Raw genomic sequence first — 9,889 nt, forward strand, 5'->3', positions numbered from 1 at the left:
GCTAGGAACCCCCCTGGGTGTAATCTTAAACTGACCATTTGGCCAGGACATCGTAAACTGACCAAATACCATGAACCCCCCTCTTTACCATCAGACCGAGTGACGTCAGAAACGGAGAAGAAGACACTATATAACCCAAAAGTTTGTACCAGTACGGGGAACAATACTTCGGTTTTGTTGTTTCTTGCGGGAAACAAGACTTCGGCTTTATTGTTCCTTGCATGCAATAAACTCATCTGTTTTACTTCATCTCGGGATCAAGAACCTTATTCTTTCTGTTACAACAAATTTGGCGTAGTCGGCGGATGCTCCAGAAGGCACAGAACTTCCCATCGGCAGGAGAGTAAGGACTCCTCTTTTATTTAAAAGTCCCGACTCTCTCTGACCGATTGGGAAGTCTCTGCTCCCTGCGAGAATCGCCCGAGATGACGGAGTAAACGTGAGTTCCCGAATTCCTCTGGCCCGGGGAAGACACTGGTGTATGTAATGGGTTGTTTGCTGTAAGCCCAGAATTTGGTCTGGCAGGCGGTCCGCGGTATTGTGTACAGGCGTTCGAAGCTGGTGTATGCCTTAATTGCGCGTGGAGTTTTCGAATGGGTTTTGGACCTTTACCGCGAAGTTCAGGATCGGTGTGGGCCTTAATTGCGCCCGGGGTTCTGGAGCAAGTGGTGCATTAAATGCACATAGTTCAGGACTGGTGTGGGCCTTAATTGCGCCTGGAGTTCTGAAGGTCAGGACTGGTGTGGGCCTTAATTGCACCCGGAGTTCTGAGGCTCAGGATCGGTGTGGGCCTTAATTGCGCCCGGGGTTCTGGAGCTGAGTGGTGCATTAAATGCACGTATAATCCAGGATTGGTGTGGGCCTTAATTGCGCCCGGGGTCCTGAGATTAGCTACGCCTTGATCGTGCACGGATTGGCGTGGCGTGGTTTTTTGTTTTAAAGGAAACAGAAGTAGGAGGTATATATATGTATATTTTTGGTGTTTTCCTTGTTTGTGAAATACATATACACACGCACGACACTAACATAAACACACCTCATAATAAAAGAGCAAAGCATTAAGTAACAGGATTTAAAGGACGTTGAGACCCGAGAATCGCCCTGATTGAGCTCAGTGTGTAAGTCCACCCCGGGGCAAAAGCAGCGATGCTGGCATTCTGGGGATGGTGAATTACTGATCAAGAAAGGGGGTTTTCGAGGTCTCGTTCCTTACTTGTGAACAGTGCGGTGTAAGTCCTCTCTAAAGTCTCTGAGAGGCATTTAGATCTGGAGGTAACAGACGCCCTTAGCTGAATGAGCTGTTACCTCACACATGACAAAAGTAAATCTTAAAGAAACCAAACGTGTGCTAATTGGGTGTTTGAGAAAGTGGTGGAAGTATCTGATTACATATCGGAAAAGTGTAAGTTAACTGAAAGGGAAGAAAAATATAGGAAGAAGCTGAGTCTGTCAGAAGGAGTTTGGGGCGAAGATGCCTGTAAAAATGCGTATGAACATTGGAACAAAAACAAAGATTTAGCTGCAGCCCTGGTGATCGGCCGACACCTGAGGTGGCAGATTAGCATGAAGGAGAAATCAGAATGGGATAAAAAAGAGAAGGAGTTCACAGAAAAAATAAAAGCGTTAAATGAGAGGAAAGATAATGTATTCGCGGCAAAAGAGAAACTAGAAAAAAAGCTAAAAGAGGCAGTACAGGAGAATGAGAAACTAAAGAAGGAATTAGCTCCTGGTCACGCTGCACTGGCAAATGTGCTACAGCCGGCGACTAAGTTATATCCTGCTCTCCCACAGGGGAACAAACAGGCAGGAAACGAAAATAATTGGGATCAATTCCCACAGTGGCCATATGGAGATGGGGGGTCTGATTGGGATAACACTTGGTATGAGTGTGATAAAGACGGATCAGGGTCTCCCCTGTTAGAGGGAGGGCGCCCGCAGATCTGTACTCTCACTCGAAGTGGGAAAGGACTTGATGTAGCACGGGCTGGCGCCGTTGATGACAGCGCCACTCTAGCTCTGTCTCGCACCCCGCCGAGGGGGTCCGTTCTCGCACCTACCTTCCCTGAACCCCCAATACGATCAAATCCAAAACCGGAGGATATTGACCGGTGGGCTAGAGAAGTACCGCACCCAAAATTAGGGATGCAGCGAACCTGGAGTGCGCTTCAGGAATTAAAAGATACTTATGGTATCTCCCCCCTGACTGCCGCTATGATCCTCAGAAGGACAGGGGAAAAGCGTGTCGGAGAACTTAAACAATTGTGTGAGGATAACTGCAGGGGAGGGCGATGGGAATGGGTTTGGCGATGGCTTAAACAAAATTATCCACCGAAGACAGATTGGAAAAAGATATCTGCATGTCAGCAAAAAGAAAGCGAGGATGTGGCTGACTTCACTGACCGCTTCGTCACACTCTGGCTGGAATGCTCAGGATTAAGTGACGAAGATGATGTGAATAGCGACGCCTCTGCTGTGATTAAACAAATTTATTTGAGCGGTCTTAAGCCTGATATAGCCAAAGCCCTTCAGTTAAAAGAGCCCGAAATAGGGCAAGATACGAACAAACAGTTTGAGGAAATAGTTAAAATGGCACGGCAAATCGAGAGAAATATGTATGTAAAGGTGCGGGCAATACAAACAGGGTGGACACCCCCCATACTGAAGGGTGGAGCTGGCCCTGACACCCGACTAAGTCCAAAAGGCGAAATTACAAATCGGTGCCATTATTGTAAAAATTTCGGACATTGGCAAAAGAATTGCAAAAAGCGATTAGCCAGTGATACCGCGGAAGATACCGCGATCCCCCTTTCAATCCCTCGAATCGAGAGGGGCAAAAAAGCCTGTTGTCACAATTACAGGATTTGAGCGAAGCAGACAAACGCGCTATCAGGGATCTTTTAAACTAGGACTCCCCCTAGTGGCCTCCCTACGCCTATCTCAGGAGCTGAGTGAAAAAGAGCTCAAATTACAATGCACGATTAATGGGATTCAAATGTCACTTTTATGGGACACTGGGGCTCAATTATCTTGTTTATCTGAACAGTCAGCCAAACGGTGTGCTGTCATGTTCACAGGGAGGGAGCTGGAGGCCACTGGTGTAGGGGGCAATCGAATAACACTCAGAGAAACTCAAAAACTCAAGATTAGACTAGGAGATGGGGAGGTAACATTTAACGCTGTCATGTGGGTAGGACCTACCCCAGATCTGTTGGGATGGGATGCTCTGAAATACCTACAAGGGGTTACATTAACCGTACATGAGGAGAGGGTGGAGGTAAACATCTGGTCCCTCCAAAAAGACGAACTAAAAGGGCATTCAATTTGGACTATGGATAAGGACGGATGCGGGCTTCTGGATATGGAACCCGCCACATTTACTGGGAAATCCCCGCCATACACAAAGCCATATAAAATCAACAAAGAGGCGGAGGAAGGGGTTCGACCAGTAATACAAAAACTATTGGCTCAAGGCATTGTACGAAAAACACATAGTACAAGCAACAGTCCAATATGGCCTGTAAAGAAAGCCAGCGGAGCATGGCGATTCACAGTTGATTACTCAAAAGCTAATCAACCCATCAACCGTCTCACCCCCTTGGTAGCTGACCCCTTTGCTATTTTTCAACTACTGTCCCCTGAGCACCAGGTGTTTTCAGTAATTGACATGGCTAATGGGTTCTGGTCTGTTCCTCTACACCCAGAGGTACAAGATTGGTTCGCTTTTGTTGTAGATGGAGAACAATATACTTGGACCAGGTTACCACAGGGGTTTTATAACAGCCCCACCGTGTATCACATGGCACTTCGGAGGCATCTCCGGGAGTTGCCTCAAGTGTCCTCCGTCGTTATCCAATATGTGGATGATATTTTAATCGCGTCTCCTGACGAGGAAACCCACAAGAAGGACCTCCAAATTATTCTCGACCATTTAGTTAAAAAAGGACACAAGGCTAGTTATAGCAAAGCACAGTTATGCCTAGACACCGTAATTTACTTGGGACAGAAGATTAGTCAGGGAAAAAGGGAATTGACAGAAGATCGGGCCCAGGCAATCCGAACACACCCTAGTCCCAACATGGTGAGAGAGCTCCGATCATTTCTGGGTCTGTGCAATTTCAATAGAAATTGCTTTTTCTGAAAGGGCCAAACCACTTACAGACCTATTAAAGGGGGGAGGGAGGTCGCTTGATCCTATTGCTTGGAGTCCTGAAGCTGAACACGCTTTTAATGATTTAAAACAAGCTCTGGTACAGGCTCCTGCATTGGGGTTTCCTCAGACAGATCAACCATTCTACCTCTACGTAAGTGAAAAGAATGGATTTTGGACAGCTGTACTAACACAGGAACATGGGGGTAGGTACCGCCCGGTAGGGTATTACTCTGGATCCTTGGAGGAGGTAGCCAGGGGCTGGGGACCATGTCTACGAGCTGTTCAGGCCGTCTGTCTAGCAGTACAGGCAGTCAATAACATAGTGCTAGATCAACAACTGATTGTTCGATGCCCACATGCGGTACACACCCTCATGTCCCTGAATCGGGTCAGTCAGGTTAATGCAATACGATGGAGCAAGTGGCAGGTCTTGTTAGAGGCTCCAAATATTACCATTGAACGTGAAGGAGCTCTAAATCCAGCCACATTGTTACCTGACCCATCAGAAGCCTATATGTTAGAACACAGCTGTGATGTTTGGGCAATGGGAGAAGATGAGGGCATCAAAATAGCCGAGCAACCACTAAGGAATGAAGACCTCATCCTCTTCACTGATGGAACTTCATTCATAAATTCTAGTGGGGAGAGGAAAGCGGGTTGGGCTGTGACTACAGAACATGATATCCAATGTGTGGGAAGATTTGAGGTACCCACGTCAGCACAGCGAGCTGAACTGAAAGCTTTGGTGGAAGCCTGTAAATTAGCAAAAGGCAAGACCACCACAATATACACAGACTCACATTTGGAGTATGCCATGACTTTGGAAGGTTATGGAGTAATAGGGATCTTTTAACCTCTGCTGGCACTCCGGTAAAGAATGCGGATCTGGTGTCTGAGCTGCTTGCGGCTCTCCAACTCCCAAAGCAGGTAGCTGTAGTCAAATGTACGGGCCACAGCAGAGAGGACACTCCCGAGGCCAGGGGCAATAAGCTGGCAGACTGGACAGCACGTCAAGCTGCCCTGGGGCAATGGGAGGAGTGGTCTATAGAAAAACCTCTTCAGATTATTTCAGTTTGCACAGTGAACATACAGGCACTCCGGACGGAACAGCTCAGCGAGCTCCAGGCCCAGGCCCCAAGGATTGAGAAATGGACCTGGATGGAACGCAATGTGGGGCTGCAGAAGGATGGGACCTGGAGGTGCCAGCGTACAGGCAGACCCGCCTGCCCCAAGCAACTAATGCCCTACCTGGCACAGCAAATACACTCCACAGGGCACCCAGGTGTTAGCCAAATGACTCGACGCTTTGCTCAGAGCTGGGTGGGCACAGGCTTCACACCCTTCGCAGCTGATGTGGTACAACACTGTGGAGAGTGCCAAAAAGCCTCTGGAGCACCGCCGGTTCGGGCTCCTAATCTACGACGTCCTGCACCCGAGGGGCCCTTTAGACACTGGCAAATAGACTATTGTTCACTGCCACCCTGTAAAGGGAAAACAGGTCTCCTAGTGATGGTGGACCAGTTTTCTAGATGGGTGGAGGCTGTCCCTGTCAAACGAGAGACTGCGCTGACAACTGCCAAATATCTTGTGACAGAAGTAATTCCCCGATGGGGACTCCCGTGTCGCATAGACTCAGACAAGGGCACACATTTTACTGGAAAAGTGTGTCAGGTGGTGGCAGACCTACAAGGGATCAAATGGGACCTGCATTGCCCTCATCACCCGCAGTCCTCCGGCATGGTGGAACGGGTGAACCGAACTTTGAAAGCTAAATTGACAAAGTACCACCTGGGAGGGATCCCCTGGGTGGATGCATTGCCCGCCGTACTGTGCAGCATCCGGGCTGGGACAAATCGAATAGTGGGGCTGAGCCCGTTTGAGGTGATCACGGGGCGTCCCATGAGACTGAGTGACTCTCCAGGACATGACAGAGTAGGCTTGAGTATACTAACTGATTCTCTGTTACAGTATTGCAAGTTGCTGACAGAGGCCACCCAAGGAGCCCGCGAGCAGGTCCTGGAGGCGTGGGGACCACCACCTGAAGGAGGGCACGACCTCATCCCAGGAGAGTGGGTGTGGATCAGGAAATTTCCCTCACAGGTTCTCCAGCCCAGGTGGGACGGACCCTACCAGATCCTGTTGACAACCGAGTCTGCGGTTCGAGTGGAAGGAAAAGATCGCTGGATCCACGCGTCACACTGCCGACGAGCCTCATCCCCAGTTGGGTGTGTGCCGCATTACCCAAATATGTACAGGGAGGACTTCCTATGGGGGCCATTCCTTGGCGTCTCGAAGAAGTCATAGGAATGATCATTTGGAGAGATAATATAGGAGATTTTAATATGACAAACTATGGGGGTTGCCATAACACGACTTTAACTTGCACAACATTACAATATCTACAGGAGCGAGGCTTAGAGCCCACGAGTTTCACAGGCTCTTACGCTCCTAAGTATAACAGAAGCCATACACCACCATACCTGACTCTAAATAAGGAACGTGAGGGAAACATTTGTTTTCAGCACACTAATGGTCTGCACTTGGTTGGATGGAGTCGTTGCAACCTTACCATCGCTGCAGATATATCCACCTCTACCTTCCAAATTCCAGGATGGGATAGGCACACCCCACAATTCGGTATAAGCTTCTTATTTTCAGAGGCATGGGGAGCGCCAAACGGAACATATTTCATTTGTGGAAAACGAGCCTACCCATGGTTGCCAGCCCAGTGGTCTGGCTCATGTTATTTAGGATATGTGGTTCCTCATATCCGTGTTCAAACCCACAGCCCCTTCGGACCTAACCACAGACCACAAAGAAAACTGGCTGATTGGGAATATTATTTAGGTATAATATTTCCACAAGCCGGCATGAACTTTCTGAGTCGAGAGTTAATTCAAATGGCCTCGACTTTAGAGGAATTAGCAAATTCTACCTCATCTAGTCTGAAGGCTGTTAATGATGAGATGGTAGCCCTCAGAACAGTGGCCATGCAGAACCGACTAGCTTTAGATTATGTACTGGCGGCCCAAGGAGGAACTTGTGCAGTAATTGGCACTGAATGCTGCACATATATTCCTGATAATTCTGAGCACATCTCAGATCTGGCCCAACACATTTACAATGAGGGACAGAAATATCAGGACTATTATACTGAAAATTGGGGAAGTGGGTCATGGGTAAAGTCTGTGTTTGGGACCTGGGGTGGAACCTTTTTACAGTGTTTATTTGTAGGAATAGTTTTGCTTATATGTGTAATTGTAATCATCACGTGCACAAAAACATGTATCACATCTTGCTATAACCGTGGAACGTACAATGTCATGGCAATACATACCTGTTCACCTAGAAAGAAAAGATCTGCCCTGACATTGTATGTATAAAATAGGCTACACTGACGTATGCCGTATTTTATAAGGGGGGAATGAAGAAAGATGTGAAGACGGGGGTTTGAATTTAATCCTTTCTGTATACGGTTTAGACTTCTAAGTCACAAGCTGGGGTTTATGGCAGGAAAGGGGGTTAACTAATAAGGATTGCAGATGCAAGCTAGGAACCCCCCTGGGTGTAATCTTAAACTGACCATTTGGCCAGGACATCGTAAACTGGCCAAATACCATGACCCCCCTCTTTACCATCAGACCGAGTGACGTCAGAAACGGAGAAGAAGACACTATATAACCCAAAAGTTTGTACCAGTACGGGGAACAATACTTCGGTTTTGTTGTTTCTTGCGGGAAACAAGACTTCGGCTTTATTGTTCCTTGCATGCAATAAACTCATCTGTTTTACTTCATCTCGGGATCAAGAACCTTATTCTTTCTGTTACAACAATAGCGAGGTGGCTGCTCTGCTACGTACGACACCCTGACCTAGAATTAGGTTGTCTGCGAATGATTTATCTCGTACTGAACAGGATTACTATTGCAACAACACATCATCAGTAGGGTAAAACTAACCTACTATTAACTATTAGTGGGTGAACAATTCAACACTTGGTGAATTCTGCTTCACAATGATAGGAAGAGCCGACATCGAAGGATCAAAAAGTGACGTTGCCATTAACGCTTGGCCGCCGCATTCCAGTTATCCTTGTGGTAAGTTTTCTGACACCTCCTGCTTAAAACCCCAACAATCAGAAGGATTGTGAGGCCCCACTTTCACGGTCTGTATTCATACTGAAAATCAAGATCAAGCGAGCTTTTGCCCTTCTGCTCCACGGGAGGTTTCTGTCCTCCCTGAGCTCGCCTTAGGATACCTGCATTGCTGTTTGACAGGTGTACCGCCCCAGTCAAACTCCCCACCTGCTTCTGTTCCCGGAGCGGGTCGCAGCTGGCGGGTGACAGAAACAAGAGCCTGTGTGGGGCTCGCCCTCCCGCCTCACCAGGTAAGTGAGGAAAAGATAAGAGTAGTGGTATTTCACCGGCGGTGCCCCCAGGAGGGGGGGCTCCCATTTATTCTACACCTCTCATGTCTCTTCACACTGCCAGACTAGAGTGAAGCTCAACAGGGTCTGCTTTCCCCACTGATTCCGCCAAGCCCGTTCCCTTGGCTGTGGGTTCGCTAGATAGTAGGTAGGGACAGTGGGAATCTCGTTCATCCATTCATGCACGTCACTAAATAGATGACGAGGTATTTGGCTATTTATAATCACCAGATTAACTGGTTTCTTTTCTGGGTTCAGTGGCCCCTCCACTTAATCATCCAAAATGATGCTTGCAAGACGGCATCTGGGATGACACACCCACCAATGGCTTTGAGTGCTCCCATGCCGGTTGTAATCATTATGAGATCCCCAAGTCAAGGAGGGTTGTCTAGTTCAAGTTCCCACCAGTCATTTTCAGTCCCAGCTAGGGTAGGGCTGTAAAGGGCAGGACCTAGCTAGATGCCAGCAAGGGGGTTATAGCTGTGATTTTAATTCAGCAAAAGGGTTAACATTTTTCGGTTATATACAAAGGTACATAATATAACATTGAAGTACATTTTATAGTTACATTATATACATCTGAGTTAGCTTCCTACACTGGCTATGTCCCTGACCTCTACAAACGATATATTGATGACTGCGTCGGTGCCGCCACATGCTCCAACGATCAGCTTGAGTTCTTCCTGCACCATTTCACCAACTTCCACCCGTCCCTCAAATATACGATTAACATATCTTCCACTACTCTTCCGTTTCTAGACATCCACTTGTCTATCAACTACCCCCGACTGTCCACTTCAGTTTATTACAAACCCACGGATTCACACAGCTACCTCCTGTACAGCTCATTTCACCCCAACCACACTAAAAACTCTCTTCCTTTTTCACAGTTCCTTAGGTTACGACGATTATGCAGCGACGACATCGACTTCGAGAACCAAGCCCTCGAAATGTACTCATTTTTCATCAACAGAGGATACCCCAGCAGTGTGATTGACAGGGCCCTTGCCCGAGCCAAAAACACCCCCCGGACCATCAACCCGATCAGGAACTCCCGCCGTAACAACCGCATTCCTTTGGTGCTTCCTTACCACCCTAACACACTTCCTATCCCCAGGACCATTAACCACAACTTTTCCATCCTACAGGATGATCCCTCCATTGGGGCCCTCTTTTCTGATCGCCCTATCATCTCATATCGCCGACCACCTAATCTGCGTAACCTCCTTGTTCACAGCTCCCTTGACCGCCCTCAACAACCATCCACACCAGGCACTTTCCCTTGCAACAGAGCTCGCTGTATCACCTGCAAA

The 9,889-nt window shown here is 47.8% G+C and overlaps 1 pseudogene; it reads right to left on the reverse strand.

The window, feature by feature from the left end:
- Positions 1-8,088: 8,088 nt before the first annotated feature.
- LOC148818816 (28S ribosomal RNA) lies at positions 8,089-8,681 on the reverse strand (annotated as a pseudogene; the record flags this gene model as incomplete).
- Positions 8,682-9,889: the final 1,208 nt, after the last annotated feature.

This window comes from Atractosteus spatula, chromosome 17 (genome assembly GCF_055471065.1).
Source record: "Atractosteus spatula isolate fAtrSpa1 chromosome 17, fAtrSpa1.hap1, whole genome shotgun sequence".
Taxonomy (NCBI): domain Eukaryota; kingdom Metazoa; phylum Chordata; class Actinopteri; order Semionotiformes; family Lepisosteidae; genus Atractosteus; species Atractosteus spatula.